Genomic DNA, 10,715 nt, shown 5'->3' on the forward strand with positions numbered 1-10,715 from the left:
ACATTTTTCTAAGTTTTTCTGGTTACTGATTTCTTCTTTTTAAACATTTTTCTAAGTTTTTCTGGTTACTCATTTCTTCTTTTTAAACATTTTTCTAAGTTTTTCTGGTTACTCACTTCTTCTTTTTAAACATTTTTCTAAGTTTTTCTGGTTACTGATTTCTTCTTTTTAAACATTTTTCGCCGTTTTTCTGGTTACTGATTTCTTCTTTTTAAACATTTTTCTAAGTTTTTCTGGTTACTCATTTCTTCTTTTTAAACATTTTTCTAAGTTTTTCTGGTTACTGATTTCTTCTTTTTAAACATTTTTCTAAGTTTTTCTGGTTACTGATTTCTTCTTTTTAAACATTTTTCTAAGTTTTCCTGGTTACTCATTTCTTCTTTTTAAACATTTTTCTAAGTTTTCCTGGTTACTCATTTCTTCTTTTTAAACATTTTTCTAAGTTTTCCTGGTTACTGATTTCTTCTTTTTAAACATTTTTCGCAGTTTTTCTGGTTACTGATTTCTTCTTTTTAAACATTTTTCGCCGTTTTTCTGGTTACTGATTTCTTCTTTTTAAGCATTTTTCTAAGTTTTTCTGGTTACTCATTTCTTCTTTTTAAACATTTTTCTAAGTTTTTCTGGTTACTGATTTCTTCTTTTTAAACATTTTTCTAAGTTTTTCTGGTTACTCATTTCTTCTTTTTAAACATTTTTCTAAGTTTTTCTGGTTACTCACTTCTTCTTTTTAAACATTTTTCTAAGTTTTTCTGGTTACTGATTTCTTCTTTTTAAACATTTTTCGCCGTTTTTCTGGTTACTGATTTCTTCTTTTTAAACATTTTTCTAAGTTTTTCTGGTTACTGATTTCTTCTTTTTAAACATTTTTCTAAGTTTTCCTGGTTACTGATTTCTTCTTTTTAAACATTTTTCGCAGTTTTTCTGGTTACTGATTTCTTCTTTTTAAACATTTTTCTAAGTTTTTCTGGTTACTAATTTCTTCTTTTTAAACATTTTTCTAAGTTTTTCTGGTTACTGATTTCTTCTTTTTAAACATTTTTCGCAGTTTTTCTGGTTACTGATTTCTTCTTTTTAAACATTTTTCTAAGTTTTTCTGGTTACTCACTTCTTCTTTTATAACATTTTTCTAAGTTTTCCTGGTTACTGATTTCTTCTTTTTAAACATTTTTCTAAGTTTTCCTGGTTACTGATTTCTTCTTTTTAAACATTTTTCTAAGTTTTTCTGGTTACTCATTTCTTCTTTTTAAACATTTTTCGCAGTTTTTCTGGTTACTGATTTCTTCTTTTTAAACATTTTCCTAAGTTTTCCTGGTTACTGATTTCTTCTTTTTAAACATTTTTCTAAGTTTTCCTGGTTACTCATTTCTTCTTTTTGATCATTTTTCTAAGTTTTCCTGGTTACTGATTTCTTCGTTTTGAACATTTTTCTAAGTTTTCCTGGTTACTCACTTCTTCTTTTCAAACATTTTTCTTCGTTTTTCTGTTTACTCATTTAGCACTTTCAGGCACTTTCCCATCATTTCCTCGTTCCCGATTTCACCCTTTAAAACGCTTTCGGGCATTTCCCTAAGTTTTGCGGTTCACTCGTTTGGGACTCACTGACACCTTCTCTAGCTTCCCTGCTCACTTTTTTCGTACTGTTGAGAAAATTCGAACCCTTTCCTTAACTATGCCGGTTACTGACTTCACCGCTTCAGACCCTTGTCCCCGTAATGAAAGATACCATTTCCCACCGTGGGAAATGCACGAAAATCGGACTGAACACGGGGGAGGCTCCCCCCTCGAAGGCGAGACCGTCGGCAGAACCGCCGGGTCAAACCCGGCTGAGCTACCCGGCTTACAAGTCTCAAAGTCGGGTTGAGCAGTCACATTCACTCCCATCGACGTTTGGACCACTTCCCACGGTTCGAAATGCACGGAAATCGGCCTGTACACGGGGGAGGCACCCGCCTCGAAGAGGAGACTGTCGGCAGAACCGCCGGGTCAAACCCGGCTGTGCTAACCGGCTCGGAAGCGCCAAAGTCGGGTTGAGCAGTCACATTCACTCCCATCCCCTTTTGGGCAACTTCCCACGGTTGGAAATGCATGGAAATCGGACTGAACACGGGGGAGGCTCCCCCCTCGAAGGCGAGACCGTCGGCAGAACCGCAGGATCAAACCCGGCTGAGCTACCCGGCTTACAAGTCTCAAAGTCGGTATGAGCAGACACGTCCACCCCCATTCCCTTTTGGACCACTTCCCACGGTTCGAAATGCATGAAAATCGGCCTGTATACGGGGGAGGCACCCGCCTCGAAGACGAGACCGTCGGCAGACCCGCCGGGTCAAACCCGGCTGAGCTACCCGGCTCGGAAGCGCCAAAGTCGGGTTGAGCAGTCACATTCACTCCCATCCCCTTTTGGACCACTTCCCACGGTTCGAAATGCACGAAAATCGGCCTGTACACGGGGGAGGCACCCGCCTCGAAGACGAGACCGTCGGCAGAACCGCCGGAACAAACCCGGCTGAGCTACCCGGCTTACAAGTCTCAAAGTCGGTATGAGCAGACACGTCCACCCCCATTCCCTTTTGGACCACTTCCCACGGTTCGAAATGCATGAAAATCGGCCTGTATACGGGGGAGGCACCCGCCTCGAAGACGAGACCGTCGGCAGACCCGCCGGGTCAAACCCGGCTGAGCTACCCGGCTCGGAAGCGCCAAAGTCGGGTTGAGCAGTCACATTCACTCCCATCCCCTTTTGAACCTCTTCCCACCGTTGGAAATGCACGAAAATCGGCCTGTACACGGGGGAGGCTCCCCCCTCGAAGGCGAGACCGTCGGCAGAACCGCCGGGTCAAACCCGGCTGAGCTACCCGGCTTACAAGTCTCGAAGTCGGGTTGAGCAGTCACATTCACTCCCATCGACTTTTGGGCAACTTCCCACCGTTGCAAATGCATGAAAATCGGCCTGTACACGGGGGAGGCACCCGCCTCGAAGTCGAGACCGTCGGCAGAACCGCCGGGTCCAACCCGGCTGAGCTACCCGGCTTACAAGTCTCAAAGCCGGGTTGGGCAGTCACGTTCACCCCCATTCCCTTTTGGATCACTTCCCACGGTTCGAAATGCACGAAAACCGGCCTGTACACGGGGGAGGGTCCGCCCTCGAAGGCGAGACCGTCGGCAGAACCGCCGGGTCAAACCTGGCTGAGCTACCCGGCTTACAAGTCTCAAAGTCGGGTTGAGCAGTCACGTTCACTCCCATCGACTTTTAGACCACTTCCCACGGTTCGAAATGCACGAAAATCGGCCTGTACACGGGGGAGGCACCCGCCTCGAAGACGAGACCGTCGGCAGAACCGCCGGGTCAAACCCGGCCGAGCTACCCGGGTTAGAAGCCTCAGAGTCGGGTTGAGCAGTCACGTTCACTCCCATCGACTTTTAGACCACTTCCCACGGTTGGAAATGCACGAAAATCGGCCTGTACACGGGGGTGGCATCCGCCTCGAAGACGAGACCGTCGGCAGAACCGCCGGGTCAAACCCGGCTGAGCTACCCGGCTTACAAGTCTCAAAGTCGGGTTGAGCAGTCACATTCACTCCCATCGACTTTTGGGCAACTTCCCACGGTTCGAAATGCACAAGATTCGGCCTGAACACGGGGGACGCTCCCCCCTCGAAGGCGAGACCGTCGGCAGACCCGCCGGGTCAAACCCGGCTGAGCTACCCGGCTCGGAAGCGCCAAAGTCGGTATGAGCAGTCACGTTCACTCCCATCCCCTTTTGGACCGCTTCCCACGGTACGAAATGCATGAAAATCGGCCTGTACACGGGGGAGGCACCCGCCTCGAAGACGAGACCGTCGGCAGAACCGCCGGGTCAAACCCGGCTGAGCTACCCGGCTTACAAGTCTCAAAGTCGGGTTGAGCAGTCACATTCACTCCCATCGACTTTTGGGCAACTTCCCACGGTTCGAAATGCACAAAATTCGGCCTGAACACGGGGGACGCTCCCCCCTCGAAGGCGAGACCGTCGGCAGAACCGCCGGGTCAAACCCGGCTGAGCTACCCGGCTTAAAAGTCTCAAAGTCGGTATGAGCAGTCACATTCACCCCCATTCCCTTTTGGACCACTTCCCACGGTTGGAAATGCATGAAAATCGGCCTGGACACGGGGGAGGCTCCCCCCTCGATGACGAGACCGTCGGCAGAACCGCCGGAACAAACCCGGCTGAGCTACCCGGCTTACAAGTCTCAAAGTCGGTATGAGCAGACACGTCCACCCCCATTCCCTTTTGGACCACTTCCCACCGTTGGAAATGCACGAAAATCGGCCTGTACACGGGGGAGGCACCGGCCTCGAAGACGAGACCGTCGGCAGAACCGCCGGATCAAACCCGGCCGAGCTACCCGGGTTAGAAGCCTCAGAGTCGGGTTGAGCAGTCACATTCACTCCCATCCCCTTTTGAACCTCTTCCCACCGTTGGAAATGCACGAAAATCGGCCTGTACACGGGGGAGGCTCCCCCCTCGAAGGCGAGACCGTCGGCAGAACCGCCGGGTCAAACCCGGCTGAGCTACCCGGCTTACAAGTCTCAAAGTCGGTATGAGCAGTCACGTCCACCCCCATTCCCTTTTGGACCACTTCCCACGGTTCCAAATGCATGAAAATCGGCCTGTATACGGGGGAGGCACCCGCCTCGAAGACGAGACCGTCGGCAGACCCGCCGGGTCAAACCCGGCTGAGCTACCCGGCTCGGAAGCGCCAAAGTCGGGTTGAGCAGTCACATTCACTCCCATCCCCTTTTGGACCACTTCCCACGGTTCGAAATGCACGAAAATCGGCCTGTACACGGGGGAGGCACCCGCCTCGAAGACGAGACCGTCGGCAGAACCGCCGGAACAAACCCGGCTGAGCTACCCGGCTTACAAGTCTCAAAGTCGGTATGAGCAGACACGTCCACCCCCATTCCCTTTTGGACCACTTCCCACGGTTCGAAATGCATGAAAATCGGCCTGTATACGGGGGAGGCACCCGCCTCGAAGACGAGACCGTCGGCAGACCCGCCGGGTCAAACCCGGCTGAGCTACCCGGCTCGGAAGCGCCAAAGTCGGGTTGAGCAGTCACATTCACTCCCATCCCCTTTTGAACCTCTTCCCACCGTTGGAAATGCACGAAAATCGGCCTGTACACGGGGGAGGCTCCCCCCTCGAAGGCGAGACCGTCGGCAGAACCGCCGGGTCAAACCCGGCTGAGCTACCCGGCTTACAAGTCTCGAAGTCGGGTTGAGCAGTCACATTCACTCCCATCGACTTTTGGGCAACTTCCCACCGTTGCAAATGCATGAAAATCGGCCTGTACACGGGGGAGGCACCCGCCTCGAAGTCGAGACCGTCGGCAGAACCGCCGGGTCCAACCCGGCTGAGCTACCCGGCTTACAAGTCTCAAAGCCGGGTTGGGCAGTCACGTTCACCCCCATTCCCTTTTGGATCACTTCCCACGGTTCGAAATGCACGAAAACCGGCCTGTACACGGGGGAGGGTCCGCCCTCGAAGGCGAGACCGTCGGCAGAACCGCCGGGTCAAACCTGGCTGAGCTACCCGGCTTACAAGTCTCAAAGTCGGGTTGAGCAGTCACGTTCACTCCCATCGACTTTTAGACCACTTCCCACGGTTCGAAATGCACGAAAATCGGCCTGTACACGGGGGAGGCACCCGCCTCGAAGACGAGACCGTCGGCAGAACCGCCGGGTCAAACCCGGCCGAGCTACCCGGGTTAGAAGCCTCAGAGTCGGGTTGAGCAGTCACGTTCACTCCCATCGACTTTTAGACCACTTCCCACGGTTGGAAATGCACGAAAATCGGCCTGTACACGGGGGTGGCATCCGCCTCGAAGACGAGACCGTCGGCAGAACCGCCGGGTCAAACCCGGCTGAGCTACCCGGCTTACAAGTCTCAAAGTCGGGTTGAGCAGTCACATTCACTCCCATCGACTTTTGGGCAACTTCCCACGGTTCGAAATGCACAAGATTCGGCCTGAACACGGGGGACGCTCCCCCCTCGAAGGCGAGACCGTCGGCAGACCCGCCGGGTCAAACCCGGCTGAGCTACCCGGCTCGGAAGCGCCAAAGTCGGTATGAGCAGTCACGTTCACTCCCATCCCCTTTTGGACCGCTTCCCACGGTACGAAATGCATGAAAATCGGCCTGTACACGGGGGAGGCACCCGCCTCGAAGACGAGACCGTCGGCAGAACCGCCGGGTCAAACCCGGCTGAGCTACCCGGCTTACAAGTCTCAAAGTCGGGTTGAGCAGTCACATTCACTCCCATCGACTTTTGGGCAACTTCCCACGGTTCGAAATGCACAAAATTCGGCCTGAACACGGGGGACGCTCCCCCCTCGAAGGCGAGACCGTCGGCAGAACCGCCGGGTCAAACCCGGCTGAGCTACCCGGCTTAAAAGTCTCAAAGTCGGTATGAGCAGTCACATTCACCCCCATTCCCTTTTGGACCACTTCCCACGGTTGGAAATGCATGAAAATCGGCCTGGACACGGGGGAGGCTCCCCCCTCGATGACGAGACCGTCGGCAGAACCGCCGGAACAAACCCGGCTGAGCTACCCGGCTTACAAGTCTCAAAGTCGGTATGAGCAGACACGTCCACCCCCATTCCCTTTTGGACCACTTCCCACCGTTGGAAATGCACGAAAATCGGCCTGTACACGGGGGAGGCACCGGCCTCGAAGACGAGACCGTCGGCAGAACCGCCGGATCAAACCCGGCCGAGCTACCCGGGTTAGAAGCCTCAGAGTCGGGTTGAGCAGTCACATTCACCCCCATCCCCTTTTGAACCTCTTCCCACCGTTGGAAATGCACGAAAATCGGCCTGTACACGGGGGAGGCACCGGCCTCGAAGACGAGACCGTCGGCAGAACCGCCGGATCAAACCCGGCCGAGCTACCCGGGTTAGAAGCCTCAGAGTCGGGTTGAGCAGTCACATTCACTCCCATCCCCTTTTGAACCTCTTCCCACCGTTGGAAATGCACGGAAATCGGCCTGTACACGGGGGAGGCTCCCCCCTCGAAGGCGAGACCGTCGGCAGAACCGCCGGGTCAAACCCGGCTGAGCTACCCGGCTTACAAGTCTCGAAGTCGGGTTGAGCAGTCACATTCACTCCCATCCCCTTTTGGGCAACTTCCCACCGTTGCAAATGCATGAAAATCGGCCTGTACACGGGGGAGGGAGCCGCCTCGAAGACGAGACCGTCCGCAGAACCGCTGGATCAAACCCGGCTGAGCTACCAGGCTCGGAAGCGCCAAAGTCGGTATGAGCAGTCACATTCACTCCCATCCCCTTTTGGGCCACTTCCCACGGTTCGAAATGCACGAAAATCGGACTGAACACGGGGGAGGCTCCCCCCTCCAAAACGAGACCATCGGCAGAATCGACGGGTCAAACCCGGCCGAGCTACCCGGGTTAGAAGCCTCAGAGTCGGGTTGAGCAGTCACGTTCACTCCCATCCCCTTTTGGACCTCTTCCCACCGTTGGAAATGCACGAAAATCGGCCTGTACACGGGGGAGGGTCCGCCCTCGAAGGCGGGACCGTCGGCAGAACCGCCGGGTCAAACCCGGCTGAGCTACCCGGCTTACAAGTCTCAAAGCCGGGTTGAGCAGTCACGTCCACCCCCATTCCCTTTTGGACCACTTCCCACGGTTGGAAATGCACGAAAATCGGCCTGGACACGGGGGAGGCTCCCCCCTCGATGACGAGACCGTCGGCAGAACCGCCGGGTCAAACCCGGCCGAGCTATCCGGGTTAGAAGCCTCAAAGTCGGGTTGAGCAGTCACGTCCACCCCCATCCCCTTTTGGACCACTTCCCACGGTTCGAAATGCACGAAAATCGGCCTGTACACGGGGGAGGCACCCGCCTCGAAGACGAGACCGTCGGCAGACCCGCCGGATCAAACCCGGCCGAGCTACACGGCTTACAAGTCTCAATGTCGGTATGAGCAGTCACGTCCACCCCTATTCCATTTTGGACCACTTCCCACGGTACGAAATGCATGAAAATCGGCCTGTACACGGGGGAGGCACCCGCCTCGAAGACGAAACCGTCGGCAGAACCGCCGGGTCAAACCCGGCTGAGCTACCCGGCTCGGAAGCGCCAAAGTCGGGTTGAGCAGTCACATTCACTCCCATCGACTTTTGGGCAACTTCCCACGGTTCGAAATGCACAAAATTCGGCCTGAACACGGGGGACGCTCCCCCCTCGAAGGCGAGACCGTCGGCAGAACCGCCGGGTCAAACCCGGCTGAGCTACCCGGGTCGGAAGCGCCAAGGTCGGTATGAGCAGTCACATTCACTCCCATCCCCTTTTGGACCGCTTCCCACGGTTTGAAATGCACGAAAATCGGCCTGTACACGGGGGAGGCTCCGCCCTCGAAGGCGAGACCGACGGCAGAACCGCCGGGTCAAACCCGGCCGGGCTACCCGGGTTAGAAGCCTCAGAGTCGGGTTGAGCAGTCACATTCACCCCCATCCCCTTTTGAACCTCTTCCCACCGTTGGAAATGCACGAAAATCGGCCTGTACACGGGGGAGGCGCCCCTCTCGAAGGCGAGACCGACGGCAGAACCGCCGGGTCAAACCCGGCCGAGCTACCCGGGTTAGAAGCCTCAGAGTCGGGTTGAGCAGTCACATTCACCCCCATCCCCTTTTGAACCTCTTCCCACCGTTGGAAATGCACGAAAATCGGCCTGTACACGGGGGAGGCCCCCCTCTCGAAGACGAGACCGTCGGCAGACCCGCCGGATCAAACCCGGCCGAGCTACACGGCTTACAAGTCTCGATGTCGGTATGAGCAGTCACGTCCACCCCCATTCCCTTTTGGACCACTTCCCACGGTACGAAATGCATGAAAATCGGCCTGTACACGGGGGAGGCACCCGCCTCGAAGACGAGACCGTCGGCAGAACCGCCGGGTCAAACCCGGCTGAGCTACCCGGCTCGGAAGCGCCAAAGTCGGGTTGAGCAGTCACATTCACCCCCATCCCCTTTTGGGCCACTTCCCACGGTTCGAAATGCATGAAAATCGGCCTGTACACGGGGGACGCTCCCCCCTCGAAGGCGAGGCAGTCGGCAGAACCGCCGGGTCAAACCCGGCTGAGCTACCCGGGTTAGATGCCTCAAAGTCGGGTTGAGCAGTCACATTCACCCCCATCCCCTTTCGGCCCCCTTCCCACGGTTGGAAATGCATGAAAATCGGCCTGTACACGGTGGGCGCTCCCCCCTCGAAGGTGAGACCTTCGGCAGAACCGCCGGGTCAAATCCTGCCGAGCTACCCGCGTTAGAGGTCTCAATGTCGGCTTCAGCAGTCACATTCAATCCCATTCCCGTTTGGACCTCTTCCCGCCGATGGAAATGCACAAAATTCGGCCTGAACACGCGGGGCGCTCCCCCCTCGAAGGCGAGACCGTCGCCAGAACCGCCGGGTCAAATCCGGCTGAGCTACCCGCGTTACAGGTCTCAAAGTCGGGTTGAGCAGTCACGTTCACCCCCATCCCCTTTCGGACCCCTTCCCACGGTTGGAAATGCATGAAAATCGGCCTGTACACGGTGGGCGCTCCCCCCTCGAAGGTGAGACCTTCGGCAGAACCGCCGGGTCAAATCCGGCCGAGCTACCCGCGTTAGAGGTCTCAATGTCGGCTTCAGCAGTCACATTCAATCCCATTCCCGTTTGGACCTCTTCCCGCCGATGGAAATGCACAAAATTCGGCCTGAACACGCGGGACGCTCCCCCCTCGAAGGTGAGACCTTCGGCAGAACCGCCGGGTCAAATCCGGCCGAGCTACCCGCGTTAGAGGTCTCAATGTCGGCTTCAGCAGTCACATTCAATCCCATTCCCGTTTGGACCTCTTCCCGCCGATGGAAATGCACAAAATTCGGCCTGAACACGCGGGACGCTCCCCCCTCGAAGGCGAGACCGTCGCCAGAACCGCCGGGTCAAATCCGGCTGAGCTACCCGCGTTACAGGTCTCAAAGTCGGGTTGAGCAGTCACGTTCACCCCCATCCCCTTTCGGACCCCTTCCCACGGTTGGAAATGCATGAAAATCGGCCTGTACACGGTGGGCGCTCCCCCCTCGAAGGTGAGACCTTCGGCAGGACCGCCGGGTCAAATCCGGCCGAGCTACCCGCGTTAGAGGTCTCAATGTCGGCTTCAGCAGTCACATTCAGTCCCATTCCCGTTTGGACCTCTTCCCGCCGATGGAAATGCACAAAATTCGGCCTGAACACGCGGGACGCTCCCCCCTCGAAGGTGAGACCTTCGGCAGAACCGCCGGGTCAAATCCGGCCGAGCTACCCGCGTTAGAGGTCTCAATGTCGGCTTCAGCAGTCACATTCAGTCCCATTCCCGTTTGGACCTCTTCCCGCCGATGGAAATGCACAAAATTCGGCCTGAACACGCGGGACGCTCCCCCCTCGAAGGCGAGACCGTCGCCAGAACCGCCGGGTCAAATCCGGCCGAGCTACCCGCGTTAGAGGTCTCAATGTCGGCTTCAGCAGTCACATTCAATCCCATTCCCTTTTGGAACACTTCCCGCCGTTAACAATGCACGATATTCGGCCTGAACACGCGGGACGCTCCCCCCTCGAAGGTGAGACCTTCGGCAGAACCGCCGGGTCAAATCCGGCCGAGCTACCCGCGTTAGAGGTCTCAATGTCGGCTTCAGCAGTCACATTCAA

Source organism: Chiloscyllium punctatum, unplaced genomic scaffold, assembly GCF_047496795.1.
Source record: "Chiloscyllium punctatum isolate Juve2018m unplaced genomic scaffold, sChiPun1.3 scaffold_247, whole genome shotgun sequence".
NCBI lineage: Eukaryota > Metazoa > Chordata > Chondrichthyes > Orectolobiformes > Hemiscylliidae > Chiloscyllium > Chiloscyllium punctatum.